Source organism: Lygodium microphyllum, chromosome 21 (genome assembly GCF_053477565.2).
Source record: "Lygodium microphyllum isolate KBCC chromosome 21, Lygodium_microphyllum_v1.1.10, whole genome shotgun sequence".
NCBI lineage: Eukaryota > Viridiplantae > Streptophyta > Polypodiopsida > Schizaeales > Lygodiaceae > Lygodium > Lygodium microphyllum.
This window is the reverse complement of record NC_141155.1, coordinates 84,148,024-84,162,956: the sequence shown is the minus strand read 5'-3', so window position 1 is coordinate 84,162,956 and position 14,933 is coordinate 84,148,024.

Genomic DNA, 14,933 nt, shown 5'->3' with positions numbered 1-14,933 from the left:
TCTCACATTTTCTTATAAGGGAAAACAAGCAGATCTATCACTACTTCCTAAGATAGGAAGAACTATCTGCTCTATCTTTGAAGTTGATACACAAGCAAAGGAGATATCCAGGAATCATTGGCTCAAGATAGAAATGAAGAAACATGAAAAGGAAATTCATCACATTCAGAATCAGATAAAGAAATTCATGCATGAAGACCCAATGATGTTCAAGGAGAAAAGAGAAACATTTTCCATTAGCCTGCCCATCCAACCAAATGCCATCACGACAAAAACCATTCACCCAAGAATGAAGGATGAAGACTTGACACTCTGTCAAGAAGAGATTCAATCTCTCCTTGAGAAAGGATTGATAGAACCCACAAACTCACCATGGACGTGTCAAGCTTTCTATGTGAATAAGCATTCAGAACAGAAAAGGGGTAAGAAGTGGATGGTCATCAATTATAAACCTTTAAATAAATATTTAATTTGGCATGGCCACCCAATTCCACTAAAGGATATTGTCTTGAAAAGGTTGAAAAGGGCTAATATATTTAGCAAGTTTGATTTTAAATCGGGCTTCTGGCAATTCCCTATCAAACAAGAAGATAGATACAAGACAACTTTTTGTGTCCCAAAAGGACATTATTAGTGGACTATTCTATCCTTTGGAATTAAATTTGCCCCCACCAAATTTCAAAAATGGACAAACTCTATCTTTAGCAATTTCCCTTTTTGTCTTACATATATAGATGATATCCTTGTATTCTCAAAAACTGTACATGAACACTCGGAGCATCTTTCCAAAATTTCCCAAGCTGTAAAAGATGCAAGCATAGTACTGTCACCTACTAAATCACTACTATTCCACATCGATGGAGTTTCTCGGCATTGAAATCAACCAAGGACACATCAAACTCTAAGACCATGTGTTGACTAAAATACTTGACATGCCTGACACAATGACGCCTGTTAAACGACTACAACAATTTCTCAACTATTTAAATTGGGTTAATTCCTCCACACCTAATATAGCCCATTACTCCAAAAATCTTTACCCATTACTCCATAATGATCATTTCAGGTGGCAATCTATTCACATATTAGCAATCCAGAATATCAAATGTGTAATTAAAAATCTTCCCCTTTTACGCATGCTAATCGGCCTTCTGTGAAAAGCTGCGGATCTAGAGCATGATACAAGCTATGGTGGATGAAAGATGAAGACCAAACTCATAATGATATGAACAAGCAGAGACAAACTATTACACAAGTGAATTAGGTTCCAAGATAGATTAGCTTCGACTCATAAACACAATCTTGTGTAAGATCAACAATGACACTACAAGTACAGAGAATCATGACATTGTATTCATTTTATATTCAAGTACAATGCTTTATAGAGTTTGGGTTGCTCCACTTTCCTCATTGTGCATATGGGATTCAAGACAGCTCTTCCTGGAGCATACATCATTTGTCTATTTTTCAACACCCTCCCTCAAATGATGAGTCCCTACACTTGCTAGCTTTTGCCCCCCCCCCACCCCCCCCCTTCATGATAACCTGGCCCGGAAGACTAGCTCATAGGCAGCCTAGTCAAGTTAAAGCTTGAGACTTTACATCTTTGGCAAGGGTTTTACAAATCAAATCCACTAAGGGAACCATAGAGATCCACTATGGGAACAAATTCCTTAGAACAACCTATCAGAGTTGTTGATGGTAGCGGAAGTATCTTTTTCTTCTTTTTCATTCATAAATTGACTTTGGTGATGGTCATTTTGCATCTGTTGTGCTCTTTTCTTGTGGAAGCATTCACTGAAAATATGGCTAGTTTTACCACAATAATGACATGTCATCCAACTTCTGTTGTCAGTGTTGAATCCTCGATCTCTTCCTTTGGGTCCAGTAGCTCCTCTAGTGTATAAGAGGTTTTCCCTTGAGCTGGTCTCTTTTACATCTTTGCTTTTAAATTTGCTTTCTCCATCAAGCAGTGAGTGCTCAATATCTTTGAGTGAGAGACTCGGAACATTACTTAGAGTGGACACAAGGTTCTCATATGGATCCTTGTTTACACTTGCAAGTAGTACAACTATTGCTTCATCTTCATCAATATTCTTCTTAAGAGTTGCAAGCTGGGTTTTTAGGCTCTTGAACTTGTTAATGTAAATGGTCATAGAAGCACTGTCTTTGATATCTAGTTTATAAAACTGCATGAGTAATTTTACCTTTGAGTTTTTTGCTTGGGTACCAAACATTCTGTCAAGTTTCTCCCAAGCGGTTCTAGCATTTCTAATGCCAGATATATGATGTAGCACATCATCACTTAGTCCCCAGGCAATGATGCCTAGTGCCTTGTTATTCATCTTCTTCCATTCTTTGGTTTTGAACTGGTCTTCTTCAATGAACCCGTCTTCATCATCTTCCTTCTTGTTATCTGCATCATCTTCAAATAGGTCCCATAAGTCCTTTTGCATCAGGTGATACATGGTCTTTTCCTTCCAGGCATGAAATCCTTCACTGTTGAATTTAGCTATTTGCTCAATCTCTGCCATGTTGCTAAACTTCAGTTAACCAACAGAAGATTATATTTCAATGTGTCAAGAGACACAAGAGAATCGGTGTCAAATTAACACCAGTTGAGTGTTAATGGATACTAGTTGGTACTTGATCTGCTTTCTCTCAAGAACTTCATGGATGGCTTCTGAGCGTCCTTAGGCACTTCCAATATAGTAATGAACTTCAAAGAGTATTGCTTAGTGATTAAAATCACTGTTGATGATGGTAGTGAGAAAAGGAACAAGGTTGCCAAGCTTTTCAAATTTCTAGATATGGCTTCCTCTAGGGTTTCAGACATCCGACTGTTCTTTCAGTTCGTGTAGCTCAACGAGTTGACCATTGCCCAAGATATTTCATGGGGAGTAGGCTTGCACAGTGAGCTTCAAAAGCCCTATGCTCACAGGATCGATCGCGAATTGTATGTTTGCCGATAGCAGTATGACTGTGGACAGGCGCAGACAGGACAACGTGTTTCGATTTTTGCAATGCTAGAGCTGGGAAGCAGTAATCTTGTTGAGTGAGGTGCCAGGATGAAGCGTCTTGAGCAGAGGAAGATAGCTCCAGAAGGAATCACTTGAAGATATGGCCTGTAGAGAGAGATCCAAAAGCTCCAAGGTGGGTAGGTGCAATCTGCTAGGCTATGGCTGCCACAAGGCCCGCCACAAGGTCCAACTAAGATTTGAAGTTGAAACTGGAGATATGAGCTAAATGTGAGCTGGTTAGAGATCAATAATACCATGTGAAAAGCTGCGGATCTAGAGCATGACACAAGCTATGGTGGATGAAAGATGAAGACCAAACTCATAATGACATGAACAAGTAGAGACAAATTGTTACACAAGTGAATTAGGTTCCAAGATAGATTAGCTTGGACTCATAAACACAATCTTGTGTAAGATCAACAATGAAAGTATACTTAGTTGAAAGTACAAAGCATCATGACATTGTATTCATTTCATATTCAAGTACAATGCTTTATAGAGTTTGGGTTGTTCCACATTCCTCACTGTGCATATGGGATTCAGGACATCTCTTCTTGGAGCATACATCATTTGTCTATTTTTCAACACCTTCCTCTCATCTTGTACATAGATGCTTCTGACAGCGTATGGGGTGCCTGCCTATGTAAAGAAGAATCTTCCCAATTACACCCGTGCTAATATGCCTCAGGCATATTTTCCACTACACAAAGAAATTACCCATCATACCAAAGGGAAATCTTGGCCATGATTGAGGCCATAAAAGCCTTTAGATTTTTTATCGAATTCATTCCCTTTACCATTCTCATTGACCTCAAGCATGTGCTGGGTTACCTTACCAAAAAAGCACCCAACGAGATAAAAAATAAAAGATTGCTTCGCTGGTCACTATTCTTTGATGCTCTTGAGGCGACTTTTGAACATGTGGCTAGAATCCAAAACACTGTAGCAAATATCTTATCTCGAAAGCCACCATGATCTTTCAAAAGAAAAAGGCCATGTACAATATTCTATTCTTTCTTCCTTTGTAAAAGTAATTCCCACCTAAAGGCACTAAAGCATCTTCCTCTTGATCTCATACTGCACTCAAAGATGCCTCCTTATCTCTTTATGTGGCGAAGCCCTTCTATGGAGAACTGAATTCTATAAATACCACTTAAGGTCTCATTTGTAACATACCTACCTACATATCTACTCAGAGAGAAGAGAAATACAAGAGCAAGCCTTGTCTCCTCAACCTTTAGTCTCTCTTACCCCCTTGAGTCTCTTGCACTCTATAAGTCTTATGCACTATGTTTTCTCACATCTTTTCAGTTTTGTAATTTGAGCTTGAGCTATCCCACGAATGTTCTGTTGTTCTATGATCTTTCTTTAACGCTTCCTGTGACCCATGCTTTCGTATCCGCTAATGCTATGATCAACATCACTCCCTCAACCAACCATGCTAGTAAATTTGGGAACTCGATCCACACTAGGCATTCATGTGCCAGGATTCCTTCTGGTGAGAACAAAGATGACTAGGGGAGGGCATACACCAATTTGCCATGTATCCAATAGTAGATGCCAGCACCCAATCTCTTTTGGCCTTGGAGCCAAGGAGCATAAGGAAGAATCCTTTTCTAGTAAATTTGTATTGCATGAGGTTGATCTTACCTTGATATGTAGACATGAACTGTGTTGAGCTCGTCTTTACTAGGAGGCTACCCCAAAAAATACAAAAATACACCCACTGCCACCAATGTTGCATAATGCTCCCTAACTCTTTCCATTGTGAGAGAAGTTGTAGCTTTGTGTACTCGCGCCCCCAACCTTTCCATTATGCCACCTAGTGTTGCTTAATTCTCCCTAACTCTTTCCATTGTGAGAGAAGTTGTAGCTTTGTGTACTCGTGCCCCCAATCTTGCAGTAAGCATTGTGCCCCTCTTGATAAGTTGTCAACACCTTTTTGAGTTCTCCCATGTTATACTTTGTGCTCTTGGGTGCATGCTTGAAGTCAAGGGTGCCACTCTGTTGCATTGCATTCTCCTTCTTGGACCATTAGTGCTTGTTGGTAGCAAGCATCATGCATGTCTCTCCTCCATGTGTCACACTTGCTACTCTTGAATGCACCGCCTGAACCAGCCACAATGCTTTGTTAGCACATCTTAACTCCACGTTTGCTTGTCCAAGTTCTGGCTCAGCTCACTCTCTACCCCCAACAAACTTAAGTTTGTATAGGTGAGGAGTTCATGTCGAATCATTTTGATGACAATTGACTCATTCTCAAGTATGCTTTAAGTGGAGGCATGGAGGTTATGTCAAATGCTTTTGGTGACTACCAATGTTTTATGTGGCACATCATCTACAGATATCTGTCATTAGTTTCTGTCCATTCTCATTTATGATGGGATTTACCAAGGCTAAGATTATCATCTAGTCTCAAGTGTACACTAGGAGTGATATCAATTATTATCTATATACTAAGAAGACTAGGGATGGTAGCTCGATGATCTTGATTCTTAATTAGGATGACATACTGATGTGGCTGGAAAGTTCATTATGGATGTGGATGCTTTGAAGATCTTTGACATTAAGGGCTTGGTCACATTGCATATTATGTGAAGTTAAGATAAAAAGATACTTTATTTGTCTCAAAAGCAATACATTGGGTAGATATTGGAGCATTTCAATATAGAGAGAGGGAAGGCTATCACTATTCCATTGCATCTATTTTTGAAACTTAGCTAACATGATAATTATTGTTGCTTATCAAGTCAATTGTTTCAAGTGAGTGGTTGTTAATTCCAAATCGAGATGGCCCCAGGTCGAGATGGCGGAAAAAGGAAGAAAAAAATAGAAAAAAACATGGAAAAATAGCAAAAACACGCAGGCAACCTCCAAAACCAAGCCAGCAAAAAGTGCAATTTTAAATGAAGGGTGCCTCAAAAAACTTGGAAAACTCTTGTAAAAGAGCGCCAAGCTCCCTCCTGTGCCAATTGTAAAATACTAGACGGGTGTAGGCTAGAGGCATAAGACTAGAATAGGGAAATGGAAAAAAGACCTTGCCACAAGGGCCGATCATGTAAAAAAGGGATGGGTGCCCATGAGATTTTAGGGTTTGTATACATAAAGTTCAAAAAAGTGAATGAGAGCTCATTTTTTGGTGTGTGGCAACAAGAGTCTTCTTCTTCTTCTCTTCTCCTCATCTTCTTGCTTGTGTGTACTCTTGAGAGAGGGAGTGTGAGAGTGTGAGGGAGTGAGTGTGTGAGAGTGAGGGATCAAGAGGGTGAAGCTCTTCACCATCTCCTCTTCTCTTCTTCTCTTCTCTTCTCTTTTCTTGCGCGCGCGGCTATGGAGGATGGAGCTTGGAAATGGAGGAGGCTTGAGGATGCTTGAGCTCGCATATAGGATCATGGAGCTACTGCTGTGTGTGAGGGAGGAGGCAACTCGTATCAGCATCAAGGTAAGCTCACTACACTCATAGGATCGACGGCGTGTCGGTTAGGTGAGAGATAGCCATTACAGCTTGCTTGGAACGCTTGAAACAATAAGCGGTCCGTGGGTCTTGGCGGTTGAGTGAAAGCTCGCATATTTTGGTTCCGTTGTCAGGACCAACAGATTCAAGCTTGACCACTTGCGCGCCTCATATCGAGCATTGAAGTAAGGGATTCATCCCCGAAACGGAGCTTGAGATAGGTAGGAAGTTTGGGTGTTTTTGATCTTCAAAACAAGTAAGTATTTTGGTATATTTTGTTTGTTTGATGATTGGGAAACATGGAGAAATTAGTTCAATTCTTTGCTTTTGATTCTTGTTGCATGTAGGGTAGGTTAGGATTAGGAAATCGCACCGGAGAAGGGTAGGATTCACTATTGCAAAGTAGGGCAAAACATGGCAAAAATCATGCAAAACTTGGCAAAAATCTCGCTTGTGAGGCCTAAGATCAGCAAGTGAGTGATTGGGGGCATCAACACCATACCCGGGAAGGGGCATACGAGCCAAGAGGCCAAGGTAGAGCTCATTTGTGACCATTTCACACACACACACACACACACACACACACAGAAAGAGAGAGAGAGCTATTGCCCGATTCGATCTGATCGCACCATCGACGAGCCCACCACTCTATCTAGGTATATGAATCCCTTCCCCTACCCCTTTAAATAGGATCTGGAGGTTTGTGCTTGATACGATTGAGTAAATCGCAAGAAACGATTGAAATCAAAATCTCGCTATCGACGTGCGCCATGCTTGGCCCGTCCGAATGGTCGCTTCTAGGCCAAGTCCCAAAATCGGCCTTCAGCCCTATTTCGCTCGGCCGGCCCACTCGGCCCGAAACCCTAATCGGCCCTCGGCCAAACCTACTCGGCCCGTCCGAGTGACCCACTTGGACCCTTGACCAATTCGGTCCTCAGCCACGTGTCAAACTTGACCCTTGGCCCGTCCGAGTGACCTCGTCCGACTTGACTACTCGGCCCATTCGAGCCAATCTGTCCGAGTGACTTCGTCCGAGTCCACTTCTCGGCTCGTCCGAGCCTACCCTGTCCAAGTCCCAAATTCGGCTCTCGGCCCATGTGCTTTGGCCTGTCCGGGTGACCCACTCGGACCCTGCAATTCGGACCAGCTGGGCCGAGTGAAAATTTTTATCAAATTCTCAAAAATTTGACCTGACCTGGCAGCAGTGGAAACTGTCAAAAGTCCTTCTGATGCTCAGAAGTCGATTCTAGCACTTGGAATAGACGGAATTGTAGGGAGCAGCCACTTGACAGCTTGAAGTAGGCAGCAGCGAGATCCAGAGACCTAGACGCAAAGCGTTGAGCAGTTAAAACGTGATTGACTAAGAACAAACGAGGCAACATACTAGAAAGACCCTGAACCCTGTCAAGGCGGCCAGAAAATTGACCAACAAGCCTATCAGCGAGAGTGCATGAGACGCTTCGAGGTTGTTTGTTGCACTCACCTTGAATTCCCACACTTGAATGTACTAAAAGAAATTGAAAGCCTGGTTGAGCACAAGTGCACTAGGGGCGACACGCACGCTGAGTGACCATAAATTGAGGATTGTATTCAATAACTGAAGGAACTCACTCAGATAAACCACTCAAGGAACCTACCAGTAGGAGAGGACCCAAGATGTAGACAAACCATCAATGCGCGAGATAGGACCAAGCAGGTGGCGTCAATGACGTGGATCTGACAAATCCACTCAACCTGATCAACAGCTTGGTGGAACACGACAATGCGACTATGGAAGAAGAAGGCTCACACCATAGGCCTAATGAGGAACTTGACTTGAACGTCTTCCCGGAGGCTATTCAGCAGCTAGTCAGTGGCTACGATGCACTCGCTCGGTACGAGCATCGCGGCAGGATGGCAGACGCTATCATCGTAGACCTAGAAGAAGAGAGGAAAGTAGCCCGCAAGGCTTTGCAAAGCATAATCGAATATAATAGGGACCAACAGGCTAGGAGCCAAAGGCAAAGCATGGAGTTGTGTGAGGTGCAGCGAGTGCTGAACCTAGCAGGAAGAAACCGAACAGATCATGAGAGAGTCCTAGAAGGAGACTTGACGTTGAGCGAGCTTCTCATGAAGCGACTGCTAGATAACACGGCAGCAGAGCAAAGTGCTGCAGCACTAGCGACATTGCTCGCAGGATTAGGAGCGAACCAAGGCTCAAAGAGCCAGTCTAAAATCCTCATCGTTGCCAAGCAACTCGACAAATACCAACCCCACGATGATCCATACAGCTTTGTAGAGCAGTTTGAACAAGTCTACAAAGCCAATGGCCTCAACGACTTGACTCAACGCTCTTAAGTATTCGGGCTCTGCTTAGGTGACAAGGGGAGGACTTGGTAACAAGCCTAGATGCCGCAGAACGAGCCAACTTCAGTGGCCTCAAGGATCTTTTCATTAAGAGATTTGCCGAGCCTGGATACTCCGACAATTTGCTAGTGCGCTTGATGAATGTCAAGCATAAAGAGAAGGAGGATATTCGCGACTACATAACCCACATGAAGAGTCTCTTTAAGAGAATCCCTATGGGCAAGCGACCGACTGAAAGAGCAGTTTCGATTGTATTCATCAGCGAAATCCGAGATGAGGAGTTATATAAGGCTTTGGCAAGCAATTTGAGCTTGCAGCAAGACGCGCTAGCTAGAGTATTTGAGGAAGCCATCAGAGTCGATGATCAACTGAAGGAGTGGAGCTCCAGGTACGCAAACCTAGAAGAGACCAACTTGCAAATCTCAGAGAGAGCATCAGCCTCTAGTGAGTGATCGGTCCCATCATCCCAAGATAAGGGGAAGGCCACCGAGACAAACCAAGACTTGGTTGATGTAAAGATGGAGTTAGCTAGGTTGCAAGACATGTTGAGACGACCAATGCGCCCACACGTTCAATGCGTATACTGTGGCAGAAACCACTTGCTAGTCGAGTGTCAAGACTCTAGGTCAAGACCTTGTGCTAACTGCGGTAGGTTCGGTCATGACATCGCGCATTGTAAATTACCAAGAAGACTAAGTATTCACAACCCTACGGCCAGCCTTACCTAGCAACCAAGCTGCATCCATTCTTCTGAAGAGGGGAGTCCCATTAGCTCTTCTTGCGCCTAATGACATTAAGCCAGCTGTTCCTAGGATGAACATAAACCCTACTAGCATACCCAGACCACCTGGTCCTTATGTGACCCATCCACCAAGTGATGCTCCAGTCCACTATGTGGAAGAACCAAATGAGAAAGAAGCTTACATATGCCCTTACGTCTCACATGACGATGAGGGCAATGCTGTCCTCATGGATTATCACCCCATACCGGTGATGGTGTTAGGGAGAGGATGAGGTAGAGGCCTAGGAGGGCAAACGCAGGATCCAATCACCTGTTGGACTTGTGGTCACCCAGGTCATGTCTCAGCATGCTGCCCTAAAAGGAAGCAGCAAAACAGAGACAAGGCTGACCAAAGGTGTGTTGAGTGTGTGGAATCACCCATCTCTTCATCGATTGCCCAAAGCGAAAGCCGTCTTCTAGCTCAGCCAACGTACCATCTGTCCCATTGGGGCTATTTGGAGTCGAGAACCTTGACGAGGAGGCAACACCTATTCTGTTACGGGTCATGACACGCGCCCAGACAAGGCAGGCATGCATGTCACTGCCAGGACCTAGCAACTTAACACAGCATCAATAGGGAAGAAAAGTCACTGGCGGAAGAAGAAGAGGTTGGAAGCTAAAATCGCACTAAAAACGGAAAGTGCAACTCTGCCTGTTGGAAAGAAGGTTTCTGACGCAGAGGCAGAGACTTTAGCCCCTAAGACGACCAAAAAGAGAAGCGCTAAGCTAGGGGAATACCCGCATTCGAAGTGACAGTTAGAGGCCATAGAAAAAGTGAAGGAATGGGTAAAGGAGGCTCAAGAGCATCTAAAAGATGCTGAGCCCATCCTAGAGGACGAAATCGATGACCTCTCCAGCATAAGCACGCCAACCTCACCTCCTCAACCAAAGTCGGGAGAAGCAACTGCATCACAGGCATTGCCGCTAAGGCCAAGCCTCGGCACTACAGGGCCGCGGTTCAGTCACGGCCACTGGTCAGGACGATCCAAGTTAGGAGAGAGACGAGCACCCAACGATCTCCTGACCACGTTGGTGAATACCCCGGTAACACTTAGCTTGGGAGATCTGCTTAGGTAGCACCCCACCCTATGGCAAGAGCTTAAGCAGTGGGTTGAAGGGTCATGAGAGTAGGGCATGGTAGGCCCTTGTGGCCATGATGCAGAGATGCAAATACCGAGCTTGATGCTGCACTCTATGCCTAAATCCTTACACGTCAATGCCTTATGGAAAGGTTCCGAGATGCATGCGGTCTTACCGGTTCTAACCCTAGGCAATGCAACGAGAAAGGGGATCGTGGACACAGGAGCTGGGGTTAGTGTGCTTAGCCACGCGGTGCTTCAGACTTGGGAAAACCCGCCTGTTGAAATTGCTAGGTTTAATGTCACATTAGCAAACGGTATGAGAGTCAAGCCATTCGGGGTGCTTAAGAATTGGCCAGTGAAGATCACAGGTATCCAATTCTCTGTGGACTTTATAGTCATGAAGGGAGTGGACTACGATATCCTATTAGGCTGATCCTGGATGCACAACGCTAGAGTCATCGAAGATTGGGGTAAGGGCTTAATCTTCCTTGGCAATAGAACGGATGCCGTGAGAAAAGAGATGGACACTTGTGGGAGACCTCACCAATCGACTTAGACGCCATCTCTACTATGCTTAGGGGTAACACCCAGGTTAAGAAGTCCTATGGGCCCCTGATTAAGTATATCCCATGCCTAGAGGATGAGCAGGATTGGATGCACTTTCTCACTACAATCGACTTGCCGTTCTTCGATCACGAGGCATGTGAGCAAGCCATCAAAACAATCGGCAAGTCTAATGACACACCCTCCGCATCAGTCTGGATGATGGTAGGAACCCTTTGGGGGAAACCTAAACTTGTCAACTTCCAAGCCCGAACCAACAAAAAATCTCAGGAGACACTGGAATACTTAACGGACAAACTAGTTGGCAATCCAGTAGAGCCAACTTCAAACCACTCCAGGATCTTCTCGGTAAATCCAAGTGGCAATGGACCAGAGTGCATGACTTAAACCTCATGTATAACTGGGCCCTAGTTCTTGACCAACAACAAGAGATATACCAAGCCCTAGGAGACGATGAGCAGTCTGACAGAGAGGACTCTCACGACAAATATGAAGACTGCCAATCCTTCAGTTGACGAAAGCGAGGTCGAGGTAGACACTGTGGAATACGACACGGAGGGGCAAGAAATAGAGCAAATACGAGCAGACTCCAAGCCACAGAAAAAGAGTATCTTCAGGATAAAGCAAGGAGTTATGTGCATGGAATGCGACCGTGCCTGGTCGGAACGTGTAGAGGCCATAGATCTTGGGCAAGCAGGCCTAGCCCAGCCAGGAACAACATTAGTGCTTATGATAGAGTCGCCATCTGAACTGTGCCCACTAGGGGAGACCACCTCTTCTAGTGACGGCGAGGAGTTCAACTCTGAGTCGGAGATTAGTTTGGATAGTGATCCAAAAATCCCTAGGCCGCCTATGGCTAGACGCACCAAGGGGGATCTACCTGTCCACCTGAGGCGCAGATGATTGAGGCAGAAAATGGCAAAACAACCCAAAGATACGCAAACGGAAGAACAACGAAAACCGCAGGACCTCGCTAAACAATTTAGGAAATTCACAAAAGGGGATAGGGTAGTAGTTCTGTTAGGTGCCAAGCGTCAAGGGCAAATGAGTGAACCAATTGAGGGACCAGCCAAGGTCAAGGAGATGAACCTAGCCTAGGAAGGAAAAACACCCTGACCGATATTCATTGTCGATGACTTGACTGAGGAAGAAGAAACGAGTCTCGTCGCTCTCTTGCGAGAGTACATAGACGTGCTCGCCTGGTCCTTAGATGAGCTTAAGGGGATAGATCCGAGTGTCGTGACTCACAACATACCTATGACGCCAGACACAACGCCGGTCAAGTAGCGGCTGTACCCTATGAATCCAAAACACGCTCATACTGTCAAAGAGGAGATTGATAAGCTAATGAAAGCGGGATTCATTTACGAAATTGAACACACAGACTGGGTGTCACCCATAGTCATTGTGATGAAGAAGAATGGAAAAATCCGAGTATGCATCAATTACAAGAAGGTGAACGCTACTACTAAGAGAGACAACTATCCATTACCATACATCGAGCACATGCTTGAGAGAGTGGTGGGCAAGAAAGCCTACAGTTTTCTGGATGGCTTCTCAGGGTACAACCAGGTGCAAGTGCATCCCGCAGACAGGCACAAGACTGCCTTCGCCACTGAGTGGGGCGTCTTTGCTTACATAGTCATGCCCTTCGGGTTGACGAATGCCCCTGCCACCTTTCAATGCCTCATGTGCGCCATCTTCAAAGACATGCTTCGCAAGGAGTTGGAAGTCTTTGTTGACAACCTCTGTGTTCACTCAACCTGGATTGAACACTTAGACAAACTCCGTGCAGTCTTTGAGCGGTGTCACTTATGTCGTCTCTCCTTGAATCCCTTAAAGTGCCAATTCTGGGTAAAGCATGGATGCATCTTAGGGCATGTGGTGTCAAAGAAGGGAGTTCAATGCTTCCTAGGCCATACGAGGTACTATCGGCGGTTTGTACTGAACTATGCATTGATTGCGAGACCCTTGTACAAGCTGTTGATCGTCTTTGAATGGACCGAGGCATGCCAACGAGCATATGAAGAGTTGAAAAAGGCTCTAACCACCGCACTAATTCTACGAGCCCTAGATTGGACCATTACTTTCCACGTGCATATTGATGCTTCTAAATTAGCCGTGGGGGCAGTGTTGTGCCAACCTGGCGAACACAACCCAGACTATCCAATGAGCTTTGCTAGCAGACAACTCACTGAGACAGAAATGAACTACTCGACGACAGAAAGAGAAGGGTTAGCCATGGTGTTTGCTGTGAAGAAATTCCGGCATTATCTATTAGCCACACCTTTTACCTTTTTTGTGGACCATCAAGCCCTGCTCTATCTAGTAAACAAACCTTGCGTTAAAGGACGCATAGCTCAGTGGCTCCTTCTACTCTTGGAATTCGACTTCTCTGTGGTTGTACAAAAAGGAAAATAGCACTACATGGCTGACCATATGTCGCGCATTCCCACGAGAGAGGCCACTGGACAAGGCATTGTTGACAAATTGCCTGATGCCCATCTCTTCACCCTGTCTAGCGGGAGAGAGTTATTCAAGGCTGATCTAATGCCATATTGGGTGGATGATATAGTCCAAGTGCTTGAACACGGATTACCTGATTGACCAATAGACAAAGCCCGACTTAGGCTATTGATCCTTAAGATCCAGCCCTATCAGCTGATCGCAGGCTAACTCTACAGGCTGGGGCAAGAAGGATTGTTACGTAGATGCGTATGGGAATATGAGATGCACGATGTGCTCTCAGAAGCGCACGACGGCATTGCTGAGGGCACTTTAACGGAGACACGACAGCACGAAAAGTGTTGCAATCTCAACTATGGTGGCCGACGCTTTTCCACGATGTAGCCCGATTCATCAAGCATTGTGACGAGTGCCAACGGACAAAAGTCCTGATTCGTAAGGACCAGATGGAATTGACTCCTGTTATCGCACGACAACCCTTTCAAAAATGGGGAATTGACTTCATCGGACCCATCAGTCCTACTGCCTAGTATTCATAGCTAAGTACATCATTGTGGCCATGGACTACCTTACGAAATGGGCAGAGGCAAGAGCGACACTGAAAAATGATGCTAGGACGATTGCCAAGTTCTTATGGGAGCAGGTGATCTCATGATTCGACTGCCCCATCGAACTGGTCAGTGATCAAGGCACACACTTCATCAACAAAGTGATAGCACATCTCTTGTCCACCTTTCTCATCATCCATCACAAATCCTCGCCATACCACCCTCAGGCAAACAACTAGGCGGAATCCACGAATAAGATTCTTATCAATGTCCTGACCAAGGTGGTCTCAGTCTCACGCAGCGACTGGGACAACAAGTTGATGGCAACGCTGTGGGCTTACTGCATAGCTTATAAAACAGTTGTCGGTCAAACCCCCTTCAGGCAGATCTATGGAACTGAAGTGGTTCTACCATTAGAATTCTTCATTCCTAGCCTAAGAATAGCACTCCAAGAAAGATGGGAAGGGAAGGAGGCATAGATGCAATGCATGGTCGTACTCGAGTGCCTCTTAGAGACTCGCCTTCTCACCACCCATGCGCTTATATGTGAGAAGGCCCGACGTAAAATTTGGTTTGACAAGCATGTCAAGCAACGCGACTTCGAACATGGCGACTTAGTGCTCCTCTACTCAGTTAAGGGGCACAAGCAGAAAATGAAATTTAGAGGTCTTGGAC